Source organism: Balaenoptera borealis (assembly GCF_965194805.1).
Source record: "Balaenoptera borealis genome assembly, chromosome: 2".
Taxonomy (NCBI): Eukaryota; Metazoa; Chordata; class Mammalia; order Artiodactyla; family Balaenopteridae; genus Balaenoptera; species Balaenoptera borealis.
Genome location: NC_138867.1, coordinates 110,632,194 through 110,658,735, shown reverse-complemented (window position 1 = coordinate 110,658,735; position 26,542 = coordinate 110,632,194). Strand labels below are relative to the sequence as shown.

The 26,542-nt window shown below is 37.8% G+C and overlaps 1 protein-coding gene across 2 annotated transcripts in view; it reads right to left on the bottom strand.

Moving 5' to 3' along the window:
• Positions 1-26,542, bottom strand: part of CDC42SE2 (CDC42 small effector 2) — a 52,747-nt gene that overhangs the window by 24,158 nt on the left and 2,047 nt on the right. The gene's annotated exons all lie outside the window — the stretch shown is intronic.

Genomic DNA, 26,542 nt, shown 5'->3' with positions numbered 1-26,542 from the left:
CTGACCCCAGCTCTAGATCAGTAATTTTTTTTCAGTGGTAGATACATTATTATTTTTCTCCAACTATGTTTTGGAAGCTCTTTGCTACGCAATATTTTTAATCTCTCTGAGAATCTGTATTACATGTTTTCCATTTTTTCCTATCAAAGACGCTTGACTGAATGAATTATAGTCTATAACACCCGGGAGTAAAATATTCGTTCCTGTACTCCTCCAAATTTAGTTACTTCAAGCTCCTTTTTGAAGGGTTAAGAAATTCAATCCGTCCTTTGGGGCAGTGTCCCATAGTGTTGTATAAAAATTTCAGGTTAAAATGGTGTCAGTAAGCCAAGGAAGGGTCTAGATCCTTTGTCTATGCTCTTCAATTTTCTGTTTCTTAGCACAACATGCCAATTTCCTGCTCTCTTTCCCTTACATGGTGCTACTTAAGGAGGCTCACACAGATTCCCTGCCCCTAACCACAGACTTGTCACCCACAGCCACCCTTTGATGTGGGAGGCCAAGTGCCACCAATGCAGGATAGTCTCTTCCACCTTGTTTCCCATTTTTTTCCCCAGACTCTTGAGTGTGTCTATTTCTACCCACCCCATTCAACATACTTCCCTTCATACTATTCTCATCTGAGATGATACAGCCCAAGTCCCTAAATGAGCCTTGAGAAGCAATGCTACCTTCTCTTTTCTAGGATTAAGGTAGGGAAAAGACGATGCTAACAGTAGTTCTGTGCCCGTTTTCTTCTTGGTAACATACTGTTACATTACCATTAAATTTGTCTTGTTAGAAAACTATGTTTCTCAAAGCACATCCAAGTGCATCTTCACCAGCCGAGGACATGAATTTTCTTGACACCTGAGTAGGACAAATTGTTGGGGTTTCTTCCACAGTACGCCCCCTGATGTACTGAAGGAGAAGGAGGTTTCCAGGGTCTTGGCACACCCCAGACTGAGCAGAAAAGGGTAGACGTCTACAGATGAAGACAAAGGATGGCAGTTATGTTCCATGGTCTCATGGCGTCTGCCAGACTGCAGACGTCCCTGAAGGCCTTGTGAGGCTAGCTTGCGGGGGCAACAGCTCCCGAGGTACAGATGGTGCCACCTGGCTCAGCCAGAGGGTCTGCTGAAGCAGGTGATGGACTGGCCTATTTCAGAGAATAAGATCTACTTCCAGGCCACTGGATCTACTTCCAGATCGTCCCTTGCCCTGTGAACACACAGGACTTCTAACAGTTCTGAATCCACATCATTTCCTCTGGAAGGGTGTGTCTGGGGCTTAGCAGATGGCTACACCTGGCCCACGAATCCACATTAAGGGATTTATTCTAACAGTTGAATTATTGCAGGAAGATGTTGGGAGAGAGGAGTCACCATGCAGCACTCAGGCCACCAGCCATCTCACCCGGAAATGTTTCTTGAAAGATTAATGAATGGATATGCTTGTAGGTCGATATGCTTCTGAAAGAGGCGTATTAATATACACTTATAAACATAATATAACACTGAATAATGAGGGAGGATGTTCAAAAGGAGACAACTAAACTGGTTCAGAAGAGACTACTCTCCCAGTGAGAAGCAAAGGACAGGAAGACACCGACTTCCTTCTGTCATCGCAATTGTGTTAGGAAATTAATTTATAATCTGAAAATAATGACTACTTTTCAACTTGAACTTTACTGAGTTGGGAATGAGACTTTTCCTTTAGTACTGAAAGGGTTCTTCATGCCACCTACTCTAACCTTGATTGTAGGGTAAAAAAGTAGAAGTTTTCTGTCTTTCCTTCTTTGAGGCTAGAAGGAGCACAACTTTTAAAGCAGGGGAATAACATGATCAAAATGGTTGTAAAAGGCATAATAGCTACAGATGGAAAGCAGGTTGGAGGGGTCCAAAAGAGAAGTTATTATAGTAATGTTGGTGAAAGGAGATTACTTGCATTCAACTAACAGCAGCATAAATGGAACGTGTACAGATTCAAGCTGTGTTCAGTGGGTAAAATCAAAAGCATCTGGTTGTTGACTGGATTTGAGAATTGAGAGGTAACACTTAAGAAAGATGCACAGATTTCAGATCTGAACAGAGTGTACTCGATTTACGGGATTAGATAATACTGGAAGAGGGTCAGTCTTTAGGAAGAAGATGAAAGATTCTGTTTAAGACACACCGAATTTGAGACATCTATGAGACATTCAAGTGAGGTTATCAAGAGGGCAAGTTGAATACACAGATATAGGATTCTGAAAAGGGCTAAACTAGAGATAGGAAATTGAGAGTCACCAGAATAAAGGTGCCCGAGTTAATGAGACTCCCTAGGAAGAAAAGTGCACAGAGGAACTCTATATAAGGTTGGTCAGGAAAACAAGCCATTAAAGGAGGCCAAAAAGGAACAGCCTAAAAGTTAGGAGGAAAGTCAGATGTGACTCCTTCAAAGTGTGAAGGAGGGGTTAGGCAATAATCTGCAAGCTGGTGGGAAGTCAGGTGAAGAGAAACATGTTTCCTGGATTCAGCAGCATGAAGTGAGCACCTTGGTGATGCTGTGCCAGCACAGTGACAGGAGCTCCAGACATCAGCGGGGGAGTGAGGGGCATCCAGGAGGCGGGGAAATGGAGAACTCCAACACAGACACGTGGACAAAGTCTGGCCTCTGAACAGGAGAAGACAGACAGCTGTAGCTCAAGGGAGAAGAGGAAATGAGGACATTGAATTTTTTCCCTTAAAGATGAGAAAGACTTGACTACGCTTAATTTCTGATGAGGCAAATCAGAAAAGACAGAGACAGAAGGTAAAGAAAAATAAAGATTATCAATATTACAAGCTTTCCAGAGAAGGTAAGAGAGATAGGATCCAGACACAGGCCGAGGTCTTCTTTAGACTTCTGTTATAACTTTCTTAATCAAAAACCTGGATTCTAAGTATAATTAAATATTTTAAGATACAAAAATGTAATATTTTTCAGACACAAGGTAGACATTTAAAGAACAGCCCACTTTTCTGGTGTGCTGTACTGAGAGCACAGGGTACAGACGAGATTTAAATCGCGGGCAAACAAGGGGAATTCCAGAGTCAGGCCTCTGCAGAGAAAAACAGGAAACGGTGCACTCCACTCTGATACGTATTAACTGCTGTCAGTAGCACAGTCACAGTTTTTCCTGGAAACATACTTTATTCTTCTTGATTCCTTATAGGGAACTTTACTAAAACTGTCGACCATCTGAATAATTCTTGCCATCCTTAAAATATTAACCGTTATTCTGCATAAGGCCAAAGACTAGAGGTACACAAAAACGAGCAGTTGTATTACAGTGAAGGGGATTAGGGAAAATGTCTCTTCCCACTTAATGTATGTCAAATTATGCCTCACTGCAGCTGTTTAAATCTTAGAGTTACATACTAAAAACTTGTTCAATGAAATGTGATATCCAGAATTTGCTTTTAATTATCCAGTGGAGGGGGGGGTTAATAGGTGAAACAAGATGGTCCCCCCATCAATAACTACTGAAGCTGGGGACTACACACACGGGCAGGTGGTGGGCCGAGGTGGGAGGGGGTCCTCTTCTTTCCCTAATAAGTTTTTAAAAGTAAGTTTTTAAAAAGATATGCTAATTCATTTATTTTCCTCCTCATCTTACAACTTTACATAAAAACTTATGCACTGTGTACTAGTAAAAATGCTGTGACACAAATATGAATAAACATTTACTTTCATGTCTGATTTCCATCAGAATGTAATCTTGTCCTCATTCTTTCGGATGCTTTACAATTCTAAAATTCTCTACCCACTTCCTGTCTTCCTCCCCAAACTATAGAAGATATATGTGAAGTTTTTCAGAAATACACTGCAGAGCTACCTCATCAGTATAAGGCTAGCTACAGTATCCATTTAGTTTAACACTGCTCTTTATATGCTTCATTCATGCACTCCCATCACATGTTCCTTCTTTGAAAATAAAAATTACTAGGCAAATATTGATTTTAAAAACCTGGAATGTAAAATTTACAGAAAGGATTATTCTGAGATTATTCTTCCAAAAGACCCCTCTTCTCTGGTTTCACACTCATATCTGGCTACCACCTCCATCCCTCTGCTTCTGTGTATCTCGTGTATGGTGGCCTTCTCCAATACATCCTAGGTCCCCTTTCTTTCCTCTCCCATGTCTTCACCTTATTAACTCTATGCTGATGACCAGTAAGTCTATTTTCTCTTTTCTGGGCATTAGACTACACATCCAACTGCTTACCGGACATGTCCATGTGAATGTTGAGAGGATACTCAAATTTCCTATGTCCACAACTGAACATATAATCTTATTTCTGTAATGTATTCTTTCTCTTTGTGCCCCATTTTGGTGAACAACACTTCCACCAGTACTTCAAGCCAGGTTTGAGGACTGTCCCTCACTCCTCCTCCTTCCTCATACTATCACATCACATCAGCATCACATCCTGTGGATTCTACCCTTTCACTCTCTCCATCCCCATGTCACTGCCACAGCCGTACTTGCAGTCCCTACCGCCTTCCACCTACATCACTGTAGTAGCCTCCTAACTAATTTTGCTTCGAGCTTTACAACATTCCTTCCCCTCCCAATATTCTTTGCCCTGGATTTAGATATACCTTTCTAAAGTACAAAGCTGATGTTACTCACCACTTTAAAATCCCTCAACAGCTTTCCAAAACTTGCAGGCTAAATTCAAAATCCCAAAGCCTATGAAATCCTGTTTCTCTCTCTAGCCTCCTCTTTTAATACTTTCTTGCATTCTAAGCTTTCATCTGCTACTTGAAATTCCCTAAATATGCTATGATCTTGCTCTCTCTCACTTCTCTGCCCTTGACCTGAAAGGATCCTTCCTACTGTTCCTTGACTAACTCAGGCCTCATACCCTCTGCTCTGAGGTTAGATGCTCCTCCTCTCTGCTCCCAGAGAACCTTGTGTTCACCTCCACCAAAGTAAAATTTACATCTCGCACCAAACTGAAACTGTCCACTGGATGGCACATGTGCTCCTATATGGAGAGGGCATATAAAATGTTAGCTCACAAGGACCAGCGCCATACAGAGCACAAAGCAATTCATCAACACACGTTTTTTAAATGAATACATTTATGAATATATAAACATTACAGTCACATTGTTTTTAAGGCTTAACTTTTTAAACATTTTTTTGTAGCAATATAAATGTTCCATCTCCCTCACATTTCTACAATATTGATCAAATACAGCTTCTAGGAAAACAGTGATTACTTAATCACTTAAAAGTTGAAACTTCCTCTAAGACTTTCTCTGGGCAGCTTCGTGTGCAAACACATGCCACCGAGGAGCAATTTAAGGCCAGATCCCACAGGGTAACAGGAGGCCTAAAGTAAAAGCACAGGTGGAACAGCCTCAGGTCCTTGTAGAAATGGCAGTAAAATGTAAATAAAGAACAAAATGGTCTGCCATCCGGAGCAGGGGAAAAAAGCTAGTGCTTTCTGGCTGCAAGACAGCAATCACTTATGCCAATGTGGACTAAGTATTTGAAAGGTTGAAAGAGAGTGATATACTACTGACTTAACTTTGTGACCTGGAGAGAGAAAGCTGAAAGAGTATAACCACATCCCCTACTTATGAATATATCAAATAAACCCACGATTCCCAGACTGTGTCAAGTAGCTGGCAAACATCAAGGGACCCCATGTGGTATTTTCAATTTGAGGGAAACACAATGATACTCAACATGAAGTAGACTGGGACCTGGGCCCCTTTGCTGCAGTGCTTGCACCTGCACACACCTCTTCTCAAGCAACAGAAGACAAAGAAACTGTATGGGACTAAAAATAACTGCCTGCATGCCCAGTTGGGGCAAATTCCAAACAAAAGATAAAAAGAGACCAAAACACCCAACTGCCACCTCTTTCGAAGAGCCCAGAGCAAAAGCAGGGGGTCAGAACTTCCCTGGTGGTGCAGCCTGCCAATGCAGGGGACACGGGTTTGATCCCTGGTCCGGGAAGATCCCACGTGCCGCGGAGCAACTAAGCCCATGCGCCACAATTCCTGAGCCTGCGCTCTAGAGTCCACAAGCTACGACTGCTGAGGCCCACGCGCCTGGAGCCCATGCTCTGCAACGGGAGAGGCCATCACAATGAGAAGCCCACGCACCGCAGTGAACAGTAGCCCCCGCTCGCCGCAACTAGAGAAAGCCCGTGTGCAGAAACCAAGACCCAATGCAGCCATACATACATACATACATACATAGTTAAATAAGTTAATTAATTTATAAAAAAGCAGGGGGTCAGGAGCAAAAGCAGGGTACTGCACATGGCCCCTGCACACACCACCACCTAAGGGGTGGGCAAACCACCTAAGCCGGCCCTCCAGCCCGACCCCTACCTTCATGCCATATAAGGAACAAGCTTGCCCTGCCTCAGGGAGTGAGCAAGCAAGGGTACCTGTTGTTTGTTCCCCTTCACCTCCTCGCTACAGCTGGGCTTCCAATAAAGCCTTGCCTGAATTTGTCTGGCCTCTGGTCAATTTCTATTGATTAAGAAGGCCAAGAACCCTAGTCGGTAACAAACATACGTACAATACTGTGTGAACTAACTCAAGATAATTCAAAATTTCAATCTTAGAGAACACACTCTTTTCAACAACATATCTTTGCAAAGCACAGTTTTTCAGTGCCTGCTGTGTAAAAAGCCCAAGTATTGTACAAAAGTCAGTATAGAACTGGAGAAGAGGCTGGTGGTGTTCAGTCTGATCCTACAGTTTGAGGAGTTGTGCAAAGCCTAATAGGCACACATATCCCATAGGTAATCGAGGTTATTTGGGAAAGAAATAAAAATTTATTTTTTCTTTCTATATATGCGTATTATTTTTTCAAATGGTGACTCAGTTTTTAGAACATAAATTACTAAGTTGTTTAGACCAAACTAGTTAATAAATAAATCTGTAAAGCATTTCTCTTGGCCTGGGAACACCATGAAAAAAATTACCGAAGCATTAAGGGCAACAAACACAGAAGTTTGGGAGCCTCTGAAATAAGCTAATTTTTTGAAATACTGAGAGTATAACGAGGCACTGGGCATTTCTTAAAAAACTAACTTTTTATACTATGCCACTGACAGTGTTCCCCTAAGTACATGAGCTGCTTTCAAATTGCATCCTATCATCCATCCAGTTCATACAACAGGGGGGAAAAAATGACTAACAAAAGCTGTAACAACATAAAAATAGATTTGATTTTTTTTTATAGTAAAGGAAAAGGATTTTCCTAGTGAGTCTTACACAAAAAATGAAAGCAATAGTTATGGCTGCAATGTCAACAAACTACGTGAAATGCCGTCACCCAAACCCCTTCCCACGTGGCACTGCCTATTCATCCCTTAAGACTCAGCTCAAACATAACCTGAGTTGAGGCTGCTGGGTATTCCTTGGTTTAAGCATTTAGAGCACAAGGCTCATTATTTCAATTATAACACTTAAAAATACTGTATTATAATTTATCTGCCCACAGTTTGATTTTCCTACCGTGCTGAGAGTTCTTCTATGACCACAGCTGTGCCTGACACATTGGACAATAAATGGCTGCTGAATGAATAAAAGGATTTTAAAGAAACAATGCCAGCTCAGTCCTCTAAAAACTGTTTGTCTTATCCAATATTATGACCAAATATTTCTCAAGGACCTATTACATATGGAAGATGTAAAAAAATGTATATACATATGATGTCAATTCTAGTGGATTTCATATTTCTGCAAAAAAAAATTACTTACTTGTTTTATTTTTCTGCTTTACAGTAATGCTACCTACCATAGAGTAGTTCTACTGTCATCATTGTTCTAGCTTTTATACGGGTGACACCTCAAGAGCAAGCTTTACTGTATATCAGAATCACTGCAGGGGTTTGTTAGAACACAGACTGCTGACCTTCTTGCAGAATTTCAAATCCACCAGGTTTGGGGCAGGTCCAGGAATGTTCATGGCTAACAGGACACCAAGTGATAATGATAGCTCAATGGTTTAAAAATACTGGTGCTGAAGATTTACAGCTGAATATTTTAAAACAATGGGTAATTCTTAAGAATCTTACTACATGCCAGGCATATTTCCAATCACTTTAAATACAGGATCACATTTGACAATACCTTGAAAAGCAGTGTGTGATGTTTTAATATTCCCTTCAAATCTAAGAAACTCTGGCAAACTCTCACTTGGATTCTCTTGACTATTGCTCACGTTCCTACTTTATATTCACGTTTGTTAATCTCTTGAACTCCCTGAATAATATTTTACAATTTTTGTGTGTGTTTTTAAATTATTTGGAGAGCCATTAGGCTGAATGGTTTTTCTCATTAAGAACAAACAACTCTACAACAACCAAGCCACCAAAGAATGTTTTTTAATCAATAGTTTTCATCAAAAAGAAGAGCCTATTCACTGTAGCAAACAAAGAAATACTTCTCAACCAGTTATCACCCCAGGGCTCAGTGCACAGACAGTAGTCAGACATGCCTGTCTCCCCTAGTCTTTCCCTGGAAGCGGTCTATTTGCATATTTTAAAAGCTACTACCTGAGGGTCAAGCTTCTAATTTAGCAAACACACAGAGATAGACTAAGATACTGCCCAGAAAGGAGGCCACTGGGCACCATCTCCACGTTTTTCCTCTTGCCCATTCCAGGCTACCCAGCATACTGCTTTTGCAGCTGCCTCCCAGGGGTGACACTTTTTGACTGCCTGGCTTTGTTGGCCAGCAGGGCTTCAGGTCACAGGTCCCACAGCACAAAAACAATCAACCAGTTCTTAACTAGCTACCCCCCAACAGCTCAGTGCAGAGAGAACAGAGATATACCTAGCTCCCAGAATTTCAGTGAAAGGGGTCTACTTGAATAGTTTAAAAGATGCTGCCTGAGGGCCTGACTTCCAGTCAGCCTGCATCTAGGTGCTGACTGAGATCCTCCCCTTTGGACACTGATAGGTTTTGGCACACCCTCAACAACAAAGAGGTGGCTTTGGACAATCACAAGGTTTGAGAGACAACCAAGACCTTGGGCCAGGCTGAATGATAAGGTTCAACTCCTACACATGACCAGTATGTCACACCTGGCAGAGGTGGCTGTTTTATATAATGCACAGAAACCAGCACAGAGAGCCCAGGAAAATGAAGAAACAGAGGAACATGTTCCAAACAAAAGAACAAAATAAAACTCCAAAAATAGACCTTAATAAAATGGAGGATAGATCATATGTTAAGCCACAGTTTAAGTCTTAATAAATTTAAAAAGACTGAGGTCATATCAAGCATCTTTTCCGACCACAACGGTATGAAATGAGAAATCAATTACAAGAAAAAAAGTGGAAAACCCACTTAAAAAACATGCTACTAAATAACCAATAGGTCACAGAAGAAATTACAAGGGAAATCAAAAAACATTTTGAGAAAAGTAAAAATGGATATATTACATACCAATCTTATGGGATGCAGCAAAGGCAGTACTAAGAGGGAAGTTCATAGCAATAACCAACTACGTTAGCAAAAACAAAGAGCTCAAATAAATAATGTAACTTTTTACCTCAAGGAATTAGAAAAGGAGCGAACTAAACCCAAAGTTAGTAGAAGGAAGAAAATAACAAAGATCAAAGTGGAAATAAATGAAAAAGAAACTAAAAGACAATAGAAAGGATTAACAAAACAGAGAGCTACTTTTTTAAAAGATAAAATAGAAAAACCTTTTGACTTACCAAAAAAAGAGAATTCAAATTAAATTAGAAAAGAGGAGACATTACAAGTGATACTACAGAAATACAAAGAATCATAAAGACTACTATGAACAGTTACATGCCAAAAAACTGGACAACCTAGAAGAAACAGATAACTTCCTAGAAACATACAAACCTACCAAGACTAAACCACGAAGAAACAGAAAATCTAAACAGACCAATAACAAGTAAGGAGACTGAATCAGGATCAAAAACCTCTCAACAAACTATAGGACCACATGGCTTCACTGGTGAATTCTACCAAACATTTAAGAAGAATTAATACCAATCCTTCTCAAATTCTTCCAAAAAAATCAGAGTACACTTCCAAACTCATTTTACGAGGCCAGCATAACCCTGATACGAGAACCATACAAGGTCAGTAAAGGAAAGAAATTACAGGCCAATAATCCTGACGAACAAAGATTCAAAAATTCTCAAGAAAATCTTAAGAAACTGAATTCAACAATACAATAAAAGGATCATACATCATGATCAAGTGGGATTTATTACAGAGATAGAAGGATGGTATACCACATTAACAAAATGAAGGATAAAAGTCACATGATCTCAAAGAAGCAGAAAAAGCATTTGGCAAAATTCAACATCCATTTGATAAAAACTCTCAACAAAGTGGGTACAGGGAGATCATACCTCAACATAAAAGACTGCACAGATATATCTCATTTCATTGCACTTTGCTTTATTGTACCCCACAGATATTGCGTTTTTTTTTTACAAATTGAAGGTTTGTGGCAACTGTGCATTGAGCAAATCCATTGGCACCATTTTGCCAACAATATTTGCTCACTTTGTGTTTCTCTCATATTTTGATAATTCTCACAATATTTCAATTTTTTCCACTATTATCATACTTGTTATGGTGATCTTTGATATGACTATTGCAAAAACATCACGACTTGCTGAAGGCTCAGATGATAGTTAGCATTTTTTTTTATCAGTAAAGCATTTTTTAATTAAGATACGTATTTTTCCTTAGACATAATGCTATTGCACACTTAACAGACTACAGTATAATATTAATATAACTTTTATATATATTGGGAAACCATAAAATTCACTTGACTCTCTATTGCAATATTTGCTTTAGTGTGGTGGTCTGTAACTGGACCCACAATATCTCCAAGGTATGCCTGTATATGACAAGTCCACAGCTAACATGAACTCAATGCTGATAAGCTGAAAGCTTTTCCTCTAAGATCAGAAACAAGACAAAGATGCCCACTCTCACCACTTCTTTTCACTATATTGAAAATCCTAGCCAGAGCAATCAGGCAAGAAAAAAAAAAAAAAAAGGCATCCAAACTGGGAAGGAAAAAGTAAAACGGTCTCTGTTTGCAGATGACATGATATTACATATAGAAAATCCTAAAGACTCCACCAAAACACTGTTAGAACTAATAAGCAAATTGAAATTCAAGAATGAAATTGAATGGTGGAATGGAACAATGGAAAAGATAGTCTCTTCAATAAATGGTGTTGGGAAAACTGAACAGCCACATGCAAAAGAATGCAACTGGACCAAAATCTTACACCATACCCCAAAATCAATTCAAAATGGATTAAAGACTTGAATGCAAGACTTCAAGCCAAAAAACTCTAGAAGAAACCGCAGGGATAAGCTCCTTGATATCACTCTTGGCAACGATTTTTTGGATTTGATACCAAAAGCAAAGGCAAAGCAAAAATCAGTAAGTTGGACTACATGAAATTAAAATTTTTTGCACAGCAAAACTTATGCAGTGAAAAGGCAACCTATAGCTACAGAATGGGAGAAAATATTTGCAAATAATATATTTGATGAGTTAATATCCAAAATATATAAAGAACTTAAACAACTCAGTAGTTAAAAACAAAAACAAAACAACAACCCAATTAAAAATGGGCACAACTGAATAGGTATTTTCCCAAAGATGACATACGGATGACCAACAAGTACATGAAAAGATGCTCGATATCACTAATTAGCAGAGAAATGCAAAACAAAACCAAAATGAGATATCACCTCAGACCTGTTAGAATAGCTATTATCAAAAAGACAAGAGATAGCAAATGTTGGTGAGAATGTGGAGAAAAGGAAACCCTTGTGCACTGCTGGTGGGAATATAAATTGGTGCAGTTTTTATGAAAACCAGTACAGAGGTCCATCAAAAAATTTAAAACAGAACTACCATATGATCTAGCAATTCCTCTTCTGGGTATACAGTCGAAGGAAATGAAATTGGTATCTCAGAGAAACATGCATCCTCCTGTTCTTGCAGCACATTTACAATAGCCAAGACATGGAACCCACCTAAGTGTCCATCAATGGCTGAATAGATAATGAAAATGTGATGTGTGTGTGTGTGTCCACATAAGTACATACAGACAGATATATGCATATACAGATAGATGTGTGTGTATCTATATATACACAATAGAATTTTATTCAGCCATAAAAAAAAAGATGGAAATACTGCCATCCGTGACAACACTGATGAACGTGGAGGGCATTATGCTAAGTGAAATAAGTTAGAAAGAAAAGACAAATACTGTACCATCTCACTTTTATCCGAAATCTGAAAAAACCTAACTCACAGAAACAGAGAACAGACTAGTGGCAGCCAGAGGCAGGGGGTGAGGGGTAGGGGGTGGAGGTGGTAGAAATGGGTAAAGGGGATCAAAAGGTACATACTTCCAATTATAAGATAAGTAAGTTCTGGGGATATAAGGTACAGCATGGTGACTACAGTTAGCAATACAGTCTTGTATATTTGATTATTGCCAAGAGTAAATCTTAAAAGTTGTCATGAGAAGAAAAAAATTTTTTAACCATATGGGGTGATGAGTTAACTAAACTTACTGTGGTAAGCATTTCGCAGTATATTCATATATCAGATCATTATGTTGTACTCCTTAAACTAACACAATGCTATATGTTAATTATATCTCAATAAAACTGAGGTGGGAGGGAAAACCTACTCCTACTTATAGACTGGAGGTAGTGAAATAAATTTCAGGTCCATCATTCCCTCATATGATCTACTTCTCACCATTTTCACTCCTTACCTCTGGGCTCTACCAAGATTTCTATTCAATATAACAAATCACAAGTGTGAGTCATGGTATTATTCCAGTAATGACTGGATAAATCCTAAGCATACCAGGATGATTACACAGAGGTCATATATCTATTTACAGGTATCAGTGATGATTTGAGCTACTAAATTCACTATCTCCTATCTGTGTCCATGAACTCCTTTACTGCTGAGTCTGACCAACTTTGGAGGTAATATTATATAAATTACATTATCTTATACTCTACAAATAGTAAGCAAAACATTAAAATAGAGCAACAAAACTTAAAAAAAACCATTAGACATAATAAGGTAACTGGGAAAAAGATATTATTACCATGACTTTATACAAAAATGATTCAGAGGATTTTATGAACTATTAATATTTAATGAGTTATGATATAGTGCTCAAAATGATACATAGCACTTATAATTTGGGGGGAGGATGAAAACCATATGAATAGACTGCATAATACAGGAGGCCTCTACCTTTCGCTCATTATCTTTATACAAAGTTTACTCACTATGGCACAGAAGTCAAAAGATAACTGAAGCTAACTGCTTATAGACCCTAGCTTCACTGGAATTCTGCTAAAGGTGTATATAACTAGCATTAAGTCTTAAGCCTTCTTTCACTTTGGTTATTCTATTAATGTTTGCTTCAGCATTTGCTAAAGAGATTCAAGTTTCTGACATTCAAAACTTATCATTTCCCAAAAGGTGAAGGTTTGTGTAATTCACATATCCTTCGTTTTCTATTTATTTTACTGATTTGGATTAACTTTTTTTTTTTTTAACACCTAAACAGTAGCTTAGGATATTCTAGACTGACAACAAGTAATCTTTTTAAATTGTTCTTAAAGGATTTGAAGCAGCTTTATAACATTTTTACCAGAGTAGTCAATAGATATTCAGGCTAAGTGACATTTTATTTCTATCCTTCTGTATAAATAGGCATAAATCTTTATTGTGGACATACACCATTTCTTTCTACATATTTTGTTCTAGAAGCAGCAACCCACTTCCTTTCCTTTGGGGAAATCACCTCTTCCTGACCCCAACCATATGATTTTGATCGGTTGCTAACCACAGTAGTCGACAACCCTGACCATGGGGTGTGCACATGACACAAACTGGGCCCAGAATCCTTCCCTGGGAAGGACTAAGGGAGATGTCCTTTCTTCCTCATGGTAGTTAAACTGAGATGATGAACCTGGAGCTGAGGTCAATCATGGAAAAAACACCCACCTCTAGTCAGAAAGTGCAAAGAATCAAGAAAGAGACAGAGTTGAGAATCTTAACAGTGTCCCAGGTCCTGGATACAGATGTTTAAGAAGCCAGATCCAGCTTTCCCATGGGTAGTAATATGAGTTGATAATACCACCTATGGAAGTCTGGTTTCTAAGATTTTAACCAAAAATCTATGATTAATATGTCAGGATTAATATTAATCATTGAATAGTAAGACAAATGGAAGAGAAACAAGGAGTAGACTGCAAAGATCTAAGAAAAAAAAAATCTGCCCTTCAATAACTGAGTAGCCTACTTTGGATTCCAAATTCTCATATTTAGGTCAAACTTCAGAAAATAATAAACCTTTTCAGTATGCCAACTTGTACTGTATGAAGATACACTCTGGGAACAATAAGTGATAATTCTACTTCTCTGGTTTCTAGAGTGTGGTGCACTCACTGGAATGCCAGCAGTGGCTCTCAGGTGAAAAGGCTTACATAAGGAGGCAATTCTATAAAAGATGAGAGCCACATCATAGATCACCACAGAGAAATCCAAACACCCAAGTAGAGTTACAAGCAGGGACTTAGATCTAAGTCAAAGTACAGAAAGGCAAGGCATTTCATACTGGAAATATTTATAAATAGGTGGGTTGCTGGTAACACACTTAAAATTCAATCCTAAGTGCAGTGCTGTCTTTATTTTGCCCTTTAGAGTTTAGTAGATAAGTAGCCTTTTCCCACTTAGTATAAGTTTCAAAGTTGGTAACAGATGAGAAGTTCACAGGAGGCCCCAACATTTGTTTTTTATAAGGAATCTCTAAGCAAGTTTATAGTGATCTGTTCAAGGGCAAAATTGCCAAATGCAAAACTGAAGGAACTAGCCGTTCTCATCTCTCAGTGAGAAACCTGAAGCGAACACAGGGATTTCCTTTTCTCTTTCTATTTAAAGTTAGTATCTTGTTTAAGTCACACACTGCAAGTATGAAAACTGAAATACAAAATAGGCTTAAAACTAACCTGAAATAGCTTCTCTAAGTACTAATGATATATTTTTCAATGCTTTTGCATGTTAAACCCTTCACACTAGAGATTTCTGCTACCACACGTCCACTTGAGATTGTTTCTGTACCCTGTATGTACATGCATATGTGTGTGTATAGTAGAGCTAACTTCAGGAAATCACTGTATACTGAACAAAGAAAACGTGGTATAATACAATGGTCTACACTGATATTATTGCAGTGAGACCTAAATTGGACTTCTCACCTCTGGAACTAAAGACAATAAATTTGTGATGTTTAAGCCACTAAACTTGCATAATCTGTCACTGGCAGCCACAGGACACTAATGTACCTAGGGAAAGCATATTACTTGCCAAGGTCCCACAGCTAACTAAAGCAGGTCTGGGAGTCTTCCTTGTCCACTGTCTTTCCTTTACACCACCATATATACAGTTATTCTAAAATAGATACCTTTGTGTTTCAAAAAGAGTTACGTAATTTCCCCAAACATTTAGTACATAAAATAGAAAGAGAAAAATCAAATGCTTATATTAACTTTTTGTAAATATTGTTCACAGTCAAGCCAAGCAATGTTCTACAGTTAATTTTTCTTGTATTACGTTTTGTGTTGAATTGCTTCTTTTTGTTTGCTTGATTTCCTATGAAACTAACGTTAATTGTTTCAACACCATCCACAAATTTCTTGCCGTACAACTGGTTAAACAGCTAAACAACTAATCCATATAGTCTGAAATGTCACTAAATGGAATGGGTATTTTTCACTCAACTGGCCTTCAACCAAAACACTTAACGCTGTTTTTTAGTTCAGGGAAATGTTCCTGTATTATTATTGGGTTGTCCAAAAAGTTTGTTTGGGTTTTTCTGTAAGATGTTACAAAAACCCCTAACTTTTTGGCAAACACTTTGATAATTTATTCTCCTCCAATGCCTCTTTCTTCTACTTTGTGAAACTCTAATTAGGCGGATTTTGAACCTTCAGGATTGATCATCTAATTTTCTTAGCTTTCCCCTTCTACTTTCCATCTCTCTGTATCTTTGTTTTTACTATTTCTTTGTTTTACTTTGTTTACAGATTTATCTTCCAGCCCTTCCACTGGACTTCTGTATCTCAGCTATTATCATTTCCAAACACTATTTCTTCTTCTCAATTTGTTCTTTCTGTCTCCCTTCCTGTGTAGGCACACTGTTCTTATTTAATGGGTCCAATATCTTAATCATCTGAGGAATAGTGACAGTTTTTATTGCTTTATTTTAGTTCTTTTCTATTCCCTGTATCATCTATTTCCTCTGAGTTCTTTCATTCGGTTAATTTCTTTTAGCTTTCCTCATGCCTGATGATCACTGACCGTCCAAATGAGGCTTAGTACACATGGGTCAGGCATGCTGAATGGTGGGTTCAAGGGCAGGTGAGAAGATGGTGAAACTGGCTTTTTCCTTGGGGAGCCCACAACCACAGAAATCACCAGGTCTCTGCAGAGCAGGTCAGCTCTCTAGAGAACGATCTGCTGCAGGCCATCCTGAGCAAGTCAAGCCTAGTTGCAGGCCTTCCAAGAGCAAAGCAGTTAAGACTCTGGTTTGCTTCTGGTCAGTATCCCCCTGTGCAGGCAACTGGGTGTGGCTATGTTCTACAAATTCCAAATCTATCATCTGTGTTTTATTACCTTTCATCCATGCTTATGTTTTCTCTGCATTCTTTTCCTTTGTGGGTTTTACCCCTTGTTGGTTTTTAAACTCCTTTAATGTCATGCAAAGTGGGGTTTCAGGAGGGAGGAGACTGCACGTGTGTGCTCAGTCCAACATCCTCTCTATGTTACACACCTGGATCTCTCTTCCTGGTAACTGAAAACCAAACCAAACCAAATCAAAATACTTCTGGTAAGAGACCAATTTTTCAAGCTTTGAAGGTCCAGTTCATTTCAAATAGAATGTGCTTGAAAATAACCAACGGAGATTTAAAACACAACAAAACAAAATAAAATCAACCATTATTTAAAATGAGAGGAAACTGCAATTTGTCAACTAAACATTCATAAGAGCACTTACTGCGTGCCAGGCACTATGCTAAGGGCTTAACATAAATTACCTTATTTAATATACTTTATTATCTACTTTAATATATTTAAGTCTGTTAGATAGGTGTCATTATTCCTATTTGCAGAGGTTTAATTAATCTGCTCAAAGTCACATAGTAAATAAGCATTGGGATTGCAATTCAAACCCTTATTTGAACAACTCTTAAGCTCATAGAAAACCAGATCTCCTATGAAGAGGGTAGAAAAAAGGGAAAAACTTGTTTGGTTTTTCGTAACTACCCATAACTTTGGGGCTCATAAAAATGAGATCAATTTCCGACAGCTAAGCATTACTGAAAGCACACTTGTCTTATGTTTCTTAGTAACTTTATCTGCTTTTTTTTTTTTAACATCTTTATTGGAGTATAATTGCTTTACAATGGTGTTAGTTTCTGCTTTATAACAAAGTGAATCAGCTATACATACTTTATCTGTTCTTAAGGTGAGAAATGACATCTAGTAACTTCTTTATTTAATGTATGGGAGATTCTGTTTACTTATCCTATATGCATGACTGACAGCTAATACTATTTCCAGTATCTTAATGATTTTTGAATCCATGCATATGTGCATAATGGAGACATGAAGAAGGATTTGTGCATGTTAAGAGTCCAGTGAGGACATCACCCAACTGCTACTCAGGTAGACACTCCAAGAACAAATAAAACAAAACCAAAATCAAAACCACAAAAAACAAGAGTGATGGGGGTGTGTGTGTGTGTGTGTGTGTTAGAATGGCAGGCATTTATATCATTAAGTTAATATGTATGAAAGCATTCAAACTAAGATCTGTAAAAAATGGCAGATAATAATTAACATTTACTGGCAAGAATTTTTTTTTTAAATTTGGCTGTGCCTCGCAGCTTGTAGGATCTTAGTTCCCTGAGCAGTGAAGGCGCCGAGTTCTAATCACTAGACCGCCAGGGAATTCCCAAGGACCTTTTAAAATGTTGAAACACTGCTGGTTTCACCATAACTTATCAAAACTAGTGATGTATTTTTGCATAATCCTATAATTCAATTGCATATCCAATGTGTGTATACATGTCCATTTGGGTAAAATTTATTGAAACACATACTAGAGAAAACTAGTCTTAAAATGCCAAGGCTTTGCCATTAACTTACTAGCCTTAACTTAGTTTACTAGTTCACTTCTTAATAGTTTCCAAATCTGTGTGTGAGTGATGCATCTGACTAGATGTTTGCTTAGATGCCTTTAAGACTATAATTTTATGATTGTATGAAAATTATTTTCAGTTCACAAATGAAAACAGCTAACAAATGACAAACCAAAACAAAGCAGAACAAATGATGTCTCACCTGCTAAAATAAAGGAGTATAAGCATAAAAAATAGCTCTTCAAGGAACTAAAAGAAAGGTCAATCTACAAAAGTAATTGGAACATGAGCACTAGAAATATCTAAAAAATCAGAAGAATTTTTACTATGTACAGATGTGATAAGAGACCAAGCTTTACTCAGTACTTAAAGGAGACAGAGCTGAGATCTTAGAATCTGTCTTGCATATGCGAGCTAACAAAATTGATCTGTAATATTTTCTACCCATTATAAACATGTTTAAGGCAGAGAAAGATGGAAGAACAGAATGGTTTTTATCATGTGTTTATATCACAGATGAACAGACTCTGAAGTGCTTGTAAAAATGTCCTATATAGTATTGACTTCATAATTATTAAAATACTACTATAGTATTAGGCCCCAGAAATTATCCAAATTCTAACTGCTCTTTAATCACGGATTACATAAAGTTTACATAAACATTTTATTCTTCTACAACCGTGAATAGTTTATTAACTAGACTTTACCTGCCTGGTACTGATTTCCTTTCTTTTTTTTGCCTTCTGATTTTTAAAATAATAAAATTGAGATCCTTAACTTTCCCTCCTATTTGTATATACCAAGGCCATGTGAGAATCAGGACCCAAACCACTAACTCTGGACAAATAAAGGCTTAATCCTCTTTATCCTTGCTGTTTCTATGTTTATAAAACCCAATAATCAGTAAAACAAAACAATGCAAAGGTTCATGCTATTGGTATTTCAGAAGCACGTTAATTTTAGCCATTTTAAGAATTCAATGCCTTATGAAAAGATGCAGACTTTCACATCATTTACACAAATAACAGAACATGTAAATGAAGAAAGTGTTTTCTAAATAAACATGACAATCTCCCAGATGTGTAGGTGAGATGACTTGAAAACAAAAGCTCTTTTAAGAAATGTTTCAGGATTCATGTAAACTGTCAGTTAATAGGAGCTCACACTGGCTACTTAACATGACCTCATAAATGAGGAACATTTTCTTTAGGAAGATATAGACAGTATTTTCTAATGAGCATATAGAAAAAAAAATTAAGTTAGGACTTATCTGCCATATAAATATATATTTTTAAAAACTATTTGACCACAATGTTTTTTTCTCTTCCTGCTCATCAAAAACAATTTTCCCTGCGTTTCTTTCCCTTTTTTTCCAGTGGTAATTATTTTTATCACAATAAAGATAAGATAATCCTGTTTCTCAACTCCAGAGCTCCATGCTCTGACTTGTTCTGTATTCAATGGTCTCCAATGTGGGAAATGCTCACCTGGGGGGTGTTCAAAATGATCTGCTGGAATGTGAGAGGAAAATACTAGACCTTCTATTTTTACTTTTCATCTTTTCTTAAATTAAGTTCTACTAATATTTTGTGTATAGGATGACATAGATGCCTGGTGGCTTCTGAATGCATTTATTTCTATAATAGTTACTAGAAACAGAGTAAACAGAAAGCACTGAATTAGATTAATGCTTAATCATACTTGAAACTAAATACAAGAATGAAAGCTGCTATATAGTATAATGTCTTAACTTCATGGGCTTCAATTTATCTAAATGTGTTTTTCTGTACTCTCAAAGAACTCGTCTTATGGTTTAATACAAATGGAATGCGCTGATGAACAAAAGTGTGGAGGAGCTGAATTGGAGAACTTTATTTCAAGAAATCTCTGACTTGTGTACAATCCTGAAGCTCACAACCTAGAATTTTAAAAAAATCAGGTTACTTTTCACTGTCATTAAATTAAAATGCAAGATAATGCAAGGGTAAACATTTCCTCGCAGACTGATAAAAACTGAGTCTGAAAACATCATGCATTTGATGAGGCTATGTAACAACGGTTGGTAACTCAAACTGCTGGTAGGAACACAAACTGGTAACACCAAATTTAAAACAATGTTGTCTTGCATGGTAAAAGCTAATGTCCTTAGCCTTTAGAACCAATCATTTCACTCCTAGGTATATACCCTAGAGAACCTCAAGCATGTGTTCACCGGGCAACACATACACAAAGGCACGAAAGAGCATCATTCGTGATAGTCCCATACTGGGAACAACTCAGAATTTCAAAAGGACTATATGGATGTACATGGTGTTGTCATACAACAAAACGTTCAAGAAAAGTGGAAATGAAGTTCAGTTACCTGCCTCAATACGGATTAATCTTATAAATTTAGCATTGAATTAAAGAAGAAAACACAATTATATCCACTGGAACTCCACTCAAAGTTAAAACAGGTAAATTAACCTATACTGCTCAGGGCATATACAAATGGTAAAATCATAAAACACAATAAGGAAGTGATTACCATAAAAAAGCAGGGCAGTGGCTCCTCCAGGTGTTGGAGCAGGGATGTAAATGAAAAGAATGCTAGGGGGCTTCTGGGGTGTTGGCAATGCTCCATGTCTTAACTTGGGTAATATTTGCTTCATAATATGTTTCATAACTATTTATCATATAGTATATTTATATATAAAACAAACTTTTAAAGTACTTTTTTGGTATGATAATGGTATTGTGGTTATGTTAAATATGAATCATTATCTCTTAGAGATAAATACTGCCATATTTATGTATAAAATGAAATAATGCTTGGAATTTGGCTTCAAAATAATACAGAAAAGAGCAAAGTAGATGCACTGAGATGAACAAGATCAGATAAGAGCTGATATTGTTGAAGCTGAGTGTATGAGGTTCAGTATACACAACTGTCTACTTTTGAATTATTATTTTTGCTGATGTCACTTTTTAAGTAACTATAAATGGCAGCCACCACATGGCTTGCTAAGAAATAGCTTGTTTTACTTTGACGTATATATTAAAAAACTCCAATCTAAACTGAATAAAGATCAATTTAATAAAAGCATTAAAGAAAACAATTTCTTCTCTGACATTTACAAACTCATAAAAGCATTCTAGTTTCTGAAGATAAATGGCTTTCTACTACCATCTCACCCTCTCCCCCAGCTTGAACTCATACGGAATGCTATGGACACTAACTTACCAGCACTTCCTGACTGTGCTATCAGCACAAAACAGGGTAGGAACACCAAAATCCTTATGCCAAGAGCCTTTCTAGTTTGTCTTCAAGCTCATGTATACAAATTGAAACTTTCTCCTCAGGTATAAGCAGCTTACTGTCTCTATGAAGAAATCCAGTAGCCACTCCTGAGGCAGGACAGGCAGTTCCAGTGAATAAGATAAGCTTGGTAATTTCTAGGTTTAGCAATACAGTTAAGACATTTGAATCAGTCCTCTACACTGCCTTTCTACAAAGTAGGGATATTTTTCATTTCTCCACTGATAAGGGTAATTTTCTATTTCTAGTACATAAATTCATCTACTAAATGTTTTGAGATGATTGTGGTTACATAATGTGTTTTTCTGTGTAATTAAACAAATCAAGAGCATGCACATTTACGTTCCAGAAAAAGGAAAAATGACAACGTATCTATCATACTCACACCTCATTTAGGGTGTGTGGAAATGTGATTCCTAAAAAAGGAAGTTCTACATGAATCTATGCCATCTGAGGTCCTTATCGCATGGTACTGATGGAAATGCACCACACTTGAGCAAACACTCTTGTTTGACATAAATCCCCTGAAATTATAGAATGCCTTCACCTAGAGTTTCCTCTAGCCACCTTTCATAGAACTGTTGGTTCATACTCTCAGGCTGCAGTAATAGCTTTCATGCTTTTCATGTCTAAGGTCTAAGGTCTTCTGGCAACCCCTGTCTACTGACCCATTCCATTCCCTTCCAATTCTTCACCCATTTCCCTCGAAGAAACCTTAGACTCTCTAAAACATGGAGCACAGTGCCCTTCCTTTGTTTTTTTATATGGCAGTTACCACATCATCACTTAAAGACACACACCCCTACTATTATGGATTAGAACTGCACATCAGAACAACAACAAAAACGAAGAAAAGTCACTGCAGGAAATCAACAATCTTATTGCAGAACACACTACACACATGATTGCAGACTGCTGAGGAGGACTCATTGGCTGGGAGTGTAGGAAGGAGAAGGTAACTCACTGGCCTACAGGATGCAGTCTGGTCAGGCAGTGCTAACTCTCAGTCTGGGCATACAGTAACATTCAACATTCAAACTACTGGGAAAAGGATATATTCTTCACTTGAAAGAACAAAACCATTCAATGATTTCCCATTTCACAAAGTGTAAAAATCAGTCTTTCCCCAGCCTGGAAGGCCATACATGACCTGGCCCTTAACTATCTCTGACCTCATTTCCCACCACTGTAGCCCTGGCTCACAGCCACTCTGCCCTCTTTGACATTCCTCGTACACATACAACCCTTGCACTTCCAGAACTCTTCTACTCGCAAGTCCTTCTACATAAGCATGTGCCTTACTTCCTTAAATCTTAGCTTAAATATCACTTCATCAGAGGCGTTTCCTGTACACCCTTCATATCCCCATTTCTCCTCCTCTTTTTTCTACTTTCTTTTTCCTTAGAGCAGTTACCATCACCTGATATCACAGACACCTATTTATTCACTAAATATCTCCTCCACTAGAATGAGAGCCATGAAGCAGAAACAGTGTCTGTTTTGCTCACTGTTATTTCATCAGTACGTGGCCCACTGTGGAAATACCAGTATTAATACATGACAACTGGGCATAGGTGTCTAATTAAAATAACACATTTCAGAGACAAACAGCATTACAAAACATCAGTACCATGTGGGGAAACACTATACGGGGAAAGTATGTAATATGACTAGAAAAGGGGGAGGTTGTAAATCAATATGCATTGTTTCTGAGGATACCTTAGAAGTTTATTACCTTAAGTGTGGTGATGGCAACGAGTGTATACGTATGTCCAAACTCGCCAGATTGTATACGTATGTCCAAACTCGCCAGTTTGTATACATTAATTATGTGCAATTTTTTGGTATACCAATTGTAACTCAATAAAGCTGGGGTGGGGGGGGAAGTCCACCAGCACGCCAATGCACAACAGTAAGTAGGTAAACAATTCACTACAGTCCTGTAAACAGCTGACAAATCTTTTCATTTTTTAAAAAATTAAGTTGCAAGACAGCTACAATCCAATTTAAAAATTCCAACCTTAGCACTACCTAGCAACAACAACCGCAGCATTTACACTACAGTCAATTTAAAAGGTTTAGATTACTATGGCTCCAAAAATTGGGACTCTATTTTACTCTGTATTACACTGTGCTAAAACGAAAGAGTAGGAAGGAAAAATATGATTCTTATGCTACTACTCAGAAAAATGCATTCTAAGTTCTTCCCAATATTAGGTTGTTCCTTTTCCACACATGGAATGTGCAAGAGCAGGGGGTGGTAAAGAAAGAGTGGGAGAGTTGGCTCACAGCACTCAATTTTGGTACATACTTTTAGAAAACTTTAGAGATGACCAAGCAGCTTTCAAATAAGACACTCTTGATACTGTCTAATAGAGCTGCAAGGATATGTTTCTGTAGACTGTAAACACACATACAATTATTAGTGCATCCTTTAAATGTTTTTTCCTCATGCCAACAAGCAAGCTGTTCTTCTACGATAGTAACCACACAGCCCTGTTAAATTTTGTGTCATTTTTCTCAGCAAGTCAAAATACTATTCTTGTGGAATATTTCATACAATTATGTATTATTAAACAATAACACCATACAGACATGTTATATGTGCACAAAAAACTCAAACTGCAAATCCTTTGTGTATCAGAAAATGTAGTTCTAACGCCTCATAATTCTAAAGCCTTATGCTCCCACTCTTTAAATTCCTAACCTCTGCCATTCTAGTTTGAGTATACCTGTATCACATACTGGAACAGGATACATTTTTATTACAAACATTATGGATGCTGGCAATAAACAAATCCACCTTAAAAAATATGGAAATATGACTTCTGGTTTCCTGTCTGACACGTAAGGAGCTCAGAAGATGTCATGCCCATCCACACAATCAAAAAGTTGAACAAACTGAAAACCAACAACTGTTCTTAGATCCTTTAGAGAACTGAGATCACAGAGCAAACTGTTGCCTCCAGAATTGGAGACATAGGCAAATACAGAAAATCACAATGTACTAGAGCAGAAACCTCCAGTCAGTACAGGACCAATGTAGGAAAACAAACTGTAATTGGTGAACTGCTGGAGGATGAGTGTAGACAGCTGGAGAGTTAAAAAACTCCAGGGGTGCCCAATCTTAGGAGGGTGTGAACTAGATTTAGTGAGTTAATTCCACAGGACGGAACATAGCAAAAGTGATGGGATGTCACCAAGATTCTGACTTCCATCTTGCTTGCCCTCTTGCTCATACTAATGAAAGCCAGTCGCCACGTTGTGAGCTGTGCTATGGAGAGACCTGTGGAGCAAGAAACAGGGAGGCCTCCAGCCAACAGCCAGCAAGGAACTGAGGCACTTTTTCCAACTGAGACTCTTGTTAGGATTCAGAGAGGAACTGAACCCTTCCAACACCCACTTTAGTGAGACAGAAAGCTGGTCCTCTCCGTATTGAACCCCGAGATCATTACAGCCCCAGCTGACATCTTAACTGTAGCCTTAGAAAGATCCTAAGTCAGAGGACTTGGCTACAGAATCTGTGAGATAATAAAAATCTGTTTTAAGCCACTATGACTTAGATGAACTTGCATCATCTTAGGTAACTAATACTTCATCCAATCCAATCTCTGTATTCTCAGTGAGCTAATGGAAATCAGGAGAGGTTTGATACCTTGCCTGAACTCTGAGACTCAGAACAGACCAGAAGCTAGGCCCCGGTTGGGGTTCTCTCAGCGATTTACAATGCCTTTCTGCAATTTGGTGGTATGGAAATTTGCCTGGCCTGTTCTTCTTAACAAAGCCTACCCTCAAAAGAAACTATTTTACCAGAGCCTAACTGACTAGGGTTTTACCAGAAACTAACCAACTTTGGGGAAGGGAAATATCCAACTCCAGCCTCCTCTAGCCTTTCTGTCTCAACTGAGGAGTAAAAAACAAAACTGAGAAGCACTTATATAGGTCACAGCCCAGGGGCACAGGCTCACTGAAAGACTGAAACCTAACCACAGCAGTATATAATGCTTCCCCACGCCCAACATCTTACCAATACATCAACAGGGCTCCTGTGCAACAGGGAAATATAACTGAAAGAACTGGACATCTCAGACCTTACTTAAGGAGAAGTCTCTAGGGAAACCAAAGACAACAGGGCACAAAAACAAGGACACCAAAGGAAATTTTATCCTGTGACACCTACAACTACAGCAAACAGTAAATAAAGCCTAACCCCCACTCAGATAAACATAAAAATTCACACTACAGGCCTATTTCCCTCAGTTCCTTTTACCCAGAGTATTATCACATATGACTTTCAACAAAAATTACAAGGCATACTAAAAACAATATGGTGACAGGATTCAAGTATTCTATAATCTTTAAAAACTGTTGAAAATGTAATCATTGATAATATATATCATAGATGATAAATTATACACAATAACTTAAATGCACAGGTAAACGTGTTCACTGAAATAAACATTCATTTTATGCTTAAGTAAATTTGAACCTTTCCCATTAAAGTCAGGAGAAGCAAGATTGTTTAGCCATCACTGACACTGTTCAGCATTATACTGGAGATCTGAGTTGGTGCAGTAAGATATTAATAGGGAAAAAAGTGTATGCATCAGAATTAAGACTGAAAAAAAATGTCACTATATGGAGAAATTTAGGAAATATAAAATGTTCAGTATGGTATCTGGATAAAAAATTAGTGTATAAAAATTATGAGTTGCCTATACACTAGTTAAAAAAAAATTCCAACTAGGAAATTTAACAGCAAAACAATATCATTCAGAATAGCAATAAAAATCCATAAAAAATCTAGAAAAAACCTAGCAAAAAATGTGCAGAACCTACATGACGAAAATTTTAAGCTTACTGAAAGAACATGAAAAGGTCTGTATAAATGAAGATGTATGCCATGTTTCTCAACGGCATTACTCAAAATTTTATAGATGTCAATTCTCATCCAATTACATTCTAGATTCAATGCAATCCTACAGTAAACACCTA